The following is a 6,309-nucleotide window of genomic DNA, read 5'->3' as shown; positions in this document are numbered from 1 at the left end:
GGCATGGGCAAGTATCAGTGTGTCTGGAGTGGGGTCAGCAGAGGGAAAGGTGCTAAGAAATGAGGGTCTGGAGTTAGGTCTCGTTGGCCTTACAGATTGTGGGAAGAGCTTAAGACTCTCTTGTAAGTATGTTTGAAAGATTGAGAGCAAGTAGTTGACGTGATCAGATTTTTTCAAAACTATATTTTGAACAGGAGGCCTAGAGGACTTGTTGATGGTTTGGATGTGGAATATTGAGAAGGGTGGTAAGGATGTGGCCAAAGTCTGTGACCTGAGCAACTGAATAAATGGAGGTGATATGGCAAAGAACTAAGGATCAGCCAGTTTGTGGTGAGAAAAATCAAGTTTTGTCATGAGCTTCTTGTTTTGGTTACCTTCAATAGCAAATGGAGTAAGAAATTGGGTAGATAAATCCAGGTTGCAGAAGAGACTTCACAGACTTCACAGTTAGGTAGAGAAAATATGGCTTCATTTTACATGAGTAGTTTTTATGTCAAAGGGCTATCTGTCACATCACTTACAGAGAGAGCATAATTACAAAAGGAAAAATACCAAGGACTAGGTCCTAAAAAAACATTTATAGGTCAAGGCAACCAGAAGGAACTCTAACATAGAAGTCTCGAATAAAAGAAATAGAGAATAATGAGAATGAATAGTCCATGAACAGTTCTCCAATTAATGTAATTCAAAACTCAAAAGTGCTTTAATGACATATACCACTGTAGTTATTTCTGTTCTATGTGGCAAAATATATATTGAGAGTACCATCGGGTACTTTCCCAGCATATGATAAATTTCAACTGCAACTGAAGCTTGTTTCCTCTACTTAAGATTCAGTTCAATTCAGTTCAGTCGCTCAGTAGTGTCCGACTCTTTGCGACCCCATGAGTCATGGCACACCAGGCCTCCCTGTCCATTACCAACTCCTGGAGTTCACTCAAACTCATGTCCATCGAGTCGGTGATGCCATCCACCATCTCATTCTCGGTTGTCCCCTTCTCCTCCCGCCCCCAACCTTTCCCAGCATCAGAGTCTTTTCCAGTGAGTCAACTCGTCGCATGAGGTGGCCAAAGTATTGCAGTTTCAGCTTCAGCATCAGTCCTTCCAATGAACACCCAGGACTGATCTCCTTTAGAATGGACTGGTTGGATCTCCTTGTAGTCCAAGGGACTCTCAAGAGTCTTCTCCAACACCACAGTTCAAAAGCATCAATTCTTCGGCGATCAGCTTTCTTCACAGTCCAACTCTCACATCCATACATGACCACTAGAAAAACCATAGCCTTGACTAGACGGACCTTGGTTGGCAAAGGAATGTCTCTGCTTTTTAATATGCTATCTAGGTTGGTCAAAACTTTCCTTCCAAGGGGTAAGCGTCTTTTAATTTCCTGGCTGCAATCAGCATCCACAGTGATTTTGGAGCCCCAAAAAATAAAGTCTGCCACTGTTTACACTGTTACCCCTTCTATTTCCCATTAAGTGATGGGACTAGATGACATGATCTTAGTTTTCTGAATGTTGAGCTTCAAGCCAACTTTTCCACTCTCTTCTTTCACTTTCATCGAGAGGCTTTTTAGGTCCCCTTCACTTTCTGCCATAAGGGTGGTGTCATCTGCATATCTGAGGTTATTGATATTTCTCCCGGCAATCTTGATTCCAGTTTTTGCTTCTTCCAGTCCGGCGTTCCTCATGATGTACTCTGCATATAAGTTAAATAAGCAGGGTGACAATATACAACCTTATCATACTCCTTTTCCTATTTGGAACCAGTCTGTTGTTCCATGTCCAGTTCTAACTGTTGCTTCCTGACCTTAAATTTCAGTTAAAAGAGAATTATATTAGTTTGCAGTGTGACCCTCCTTCATGCATACCAATTTCATTTTTAAATGTTTATTTTGGCTGAAAATACGTGAAGCTTACTCTTCTTCTGCAAATTTTTTTATTACAGAGAGGACCAAGTTAAAAGTAAAGAGTATTTTGAGAATTGTGCATATATCACTAAACCCTGAGAGAAATTAACAATGCAAACTGTGGAATTTTTTTCATGGAGATTTTTTAAAATCAGAGAGAATGCAGATACCACAGTTGGGCTTGCTGTAAGCATTTTCCTTACTTCTATATCCAAAATTTCCAATAGTACAGAAACTCGATCTAAAGTATACATATTATTATTAAATTTACAGTAATAAACTCTTAATTTACAACTATGAATTCTTACAATGTTTTCTTCCATTTACATACATCATGAACTATTATTATTATTTAAAACTCCATGTTTGTGCATGCTAAGTCACTTCAGTCACGTCCGACTCTTTGTGACCCTATAGACTATAACCCGCCAGGCTTTTCTTTCCATGGGAATTCTCCAGGCAAGAATACTGGAGTGGGTTGCCATGCCATCTTCCAGGGGATCTTCTTGACATATTACATCTCCTGCATTGGCAGCCGGGTTCTTTACCACTAGAACCACCTGACTCAATGGACATGACTTTGAGCAAACTTAGAGATAGTGAAGGACAGGGAAGCCTGGCATGCTGCAGTACACGGGGTCACAAAGAGTTGTACACGACTTAGCAACTGAACAACAATGAAAACTCCATGTGTCCTTATATAGGTTTGGCCCAGATGGTTGTTTCTGAACCAGGTTGAAAGCCTCTGAATGGCAAGGACTATCTATTTCGGTTTATGTAGTGCTGAGGACATTACACAGAGGCAGATGTTCAATGGACCATGATGGGCATGGTAATCATGAAGATAAAGCTATAATAAGCAAACGACCTCCAAATTCCCTGTTTCTTCCCAGTATCACACAGGGGCAAAGAATGCTGGAAATCTTTAAGCAATCTAAAATGATGCTGCTTATTGAATTGTAAAGAAGTTCAGATAACATCTTAATGAGAAAACTTATGTAAAATCATTTGTATCGTCATAATGCCTTGTTGTTACAGTTTTCTGGAGAAAAAAAAAAAATGAAAAACCCAGAAGGAAATAATCACTCTGACCCTGTGAGTGAATTCATTCTTCTTGGATTCCCTTGTACCTGGGAGGTTCAGATCTTCCTCTTCTCACTCTTCTCGGTGATCTATGCATTGACACTAACTGGAAATTTGTGCATTATCTGTGCAGTGTGGTGGGACCACCATCTCCACACCCCCATGTACATCCTCCTGGCCAATTTTTCCATCCTGGAGATGTGGTATGTCACTTCTACTGTCCCCAATATGCTAGCCAACTTTCTCTCTGAGACCAAGACCATCTCCTTCTCTGGCTGCTTCCTCCAATTCTACTTCTTCTTCTCCATGGGCACCACTGAGACCTTCATATTGTCTGCCATGGCCTTTGACAGGTATCTTGCCATCTGCAGGCCCCTTCACTACCCCACTGTCATGACAGTGCAACGCTGCATCAGAACGGGAGCCTGCTGCTGGATGTGTGGCTTTTCCTGTTTTCTCCTCCCAGTTTATCTCATCTCCCAGCTTCCTTTTTGTGGTCCCAATACTATCGATCACTTCCTATGTGACCCAGGACCCCTTATGAAGTTGTCTTGCATGCCAACTCCTGGCACTGAGATTATCTGTGCCACCTTTAACTCAGTCCTAATTTTTTCCACTTTCCTGTTCATTATCAGCTCCTACACCCTGGTGATCAGAGCTGTGCTTAGGGTCCCCTCAGCAGAAGGCCGGCATAAGGCTTTCTCTACCTGTGGTTCCCATCTGGCTGTGGTGTCCCTGTTCTATGGCTCCATCATGGTGATGTATGTGAGCCCAACGGCAAGTATTCCAGCAGGGATTCAGAAATTTGTGACCTTATTTTATTCTGTGATGACTCCACTTTTCAATCCCCTGATCTACAGCCTCCGGAATAAGGAAATGAAGGAGGCCCTGAGAAAACTGTTTAGGAATGTGATATTTGGTCAAATAAAGCCTCTCAAGAACTAGAATCTATATATATGTAGGACATATAGGAATATAAACATATCAGAGGTGAATGGTTTTAATAAATTTGAGAGAAAAGTGTTTCCTATATTCCCCAGAATATTTTAGGTTGCATTTCAGTGAAGCAAATAACAAATAAGATGGCACCAGAATTTAAATAAATCATTTGTACTAGGCTGTATTGTATTAGTGTTCCTGTGTGTACCGTATGGAAACTGGAAAATGCCAGACATTCTCTTGTATTTTTCCAGGAAAAAAGCATATATAACCCAGATGTCAACTGCTCAGTTTCTAAGTCAACTTCTGAATTTGCAAATTTATGTTTAAACAACAGTTGGAACCAGACATGGAACAACAGAATGGTTCCAAATTGGAAAAGGAGTATGTCAAGGCATATATTGTCACCCTGTTTATTAAACTTATATGCAGAGTACATCATGCAAAATGCCAGGCTAGATGAATCACAAGCCGAAATCAAGATTGCCAGGAGAAATATCAATAACCTCAGATATGCAGATGACACCACCCTTAAGCAGAAAGTGAAGAACTAAAGAGCCTCTTGATGAAAGATGAGAGTGAAAAAGCTGGCTTAAAACCCAACTTTCAAAAAACTAGGATCATGGCATCCGGTCCTATCACTTCATGGCAAATAGATGGGGAGACCATGGAAACAGTGACAGACTTTATTTTCTTGGGCTCCAAAATCACTGTGGATGGTGACTGCAACCAGGAAATCAAAAGACTCTTGCTCCTTGGAAGAAAAGCTATGACAAACCTAGACAGCACATTAAAAAGCAGGGACATTACTTTGCCAACAAAGTTCCATCTAGTCAAAGCTATGGTTTTTCCAGTGGTCATATATGGATGTGAGTGTTGGACCATAAAGAACGCTGAGGACCAAAAACTGATGGTTTTGAATTGTGGTGTTGGAGAAGACTCTTGAGAGTCTCTTGGACTACAAGGAGATCAAACCAGTCGATCCTAAAGGACATCAGTCCTGAATATTCATTGGAAGGACTGATTCTGAAGCTGAAACTCCAATCCTTTGGCCACCTGATGCGAAGAACTGACTCATTGGAAAAGACCCCAATGCTGGGAAAGATTGAAGGCAGGAGAAGAAGGGAATGACAGAGGATGGTATGACTGGATGGCATTACTAATTCAATGGACATGAGTTTGAGTAAACTCTGGGAGTTGGTGATGAGCAGGGAAGCCTGGCATGCTGCAGTCCATGGGGTTGCCAAGAGTCAGACATGACTGACTGACTGAACTGAACTGAACCCAGATGTCAACTGCTCAGTTTCTATCTTTTGCAAATTTAAGTAGATTTGTCTCTGACCCCTAACTGTATAGTGATTAGATGTCTAGAGTCCCCATCACTATTTCCCTACGCACACGCACCATACAACCACTATTTTCCTAGATACACACTACGCAAGAGGTTCATGTGTGCTTCTCTCTTCTCACTCCTAGTCTGCCTGTTATCTTGTTTTGATCACATCAATCTGAGTGTGAGACTCATCCCCATCAACATTTTATCCAAAATCAAACTCATTTAAGCTTTTTTGGGGTTAATAAGCCTGACTACAGGATGGAGTTAAGAAGTAAGAGGAAGGATCTTCGTGCTAACTCACAGTCAAGTTCCCATATTATACCTGCTGCTATCTCTGTCTCTTCCTTCCTCATCCTCTCCCCATCACCCACAAGAGTGACCAGAACATCTTTCCTTTCATATTCAGAATAATTTTGTCTATATGTAGGCTCTTTGGAGTTTGAGCTTCTTCCCCATATAAGCTTGTCAAAAGACTTTTTCTTCGCAAAGTCAATTATTGAACACCATCTGGTGAAAATAACTTTCTCCAACTCCTTAGTTTTGAGATTGTTTTAAAATCATATAACTTGATATATTACATCTTTATTTTAGTACCCCTGGGAGCACTCAATACAAAATCATAAATGTACTTAAACAGAATACAAGTGAGACCTGGAAACAAGATTCCCTGGAAAAAATTAATAAGGCCACAATAATTCATATTTTAAGTACTTTAAGATTTTTTAAAGTGCTTTTCCCCTGTGTATATAAGAATGAAGATTAATCATGCAGCAAGGACAGTGTGTGAAAGTTGAGGACAGAAATAAGATAGTTTAGCCAATGTCTGAAATGAGGTACATTGCTGCTGCTGCTGCTGCTGCTAAGTCACTTCAGTCGTGTCCGACTCTGTGTGACCCCATAGACGGAAGCCCACCAGGCTCCCCCATCCCTGGGATTCTCCAGGCAAGAACACTGGAGTGGGCTGCCATTTCCTTCTCCAATGTGTGAAAGTGAAAAGTGAAAGTGAAGTCGCTCAGTCGTGTCCGACCCTTAGCGACCCCAC

At 41.1% G+C, this 6,309-nt stretch overlaps 1 pseudogene; it reads left to right on the top strand.

Moving 5' to 3' along the window:
• Positions 1–3,154: 3,154 nt before the first annotated feature.
• LOC129563379 (olfactory receptor 11H6-like) lies at positions 3,155–3,803 on the top strand (annotated as a pseudogene).
• Positions 3,804–6,309: the final 2,506 nt, after the last annotated feature.

This window comes from Moschus berezovskii, chromosome 9, assembly GCF_049115385.1.
Source record: "Moschus berezovskii isolate FMDL1 chromosome 9, NW_MosBer_1.0, whole genome shotgun sequence".
Taxonomy (NCBI): Eukaryota; Metazoa; Chordata; class Mammalia; order Artiodactyla; family Moschidae; genus Moschus; species Moschus berezovskii.
Note: the sequence above shows the minus strand (reverse complement) of the source record. Positions and strands in the feature narration are given on the sequence as shown.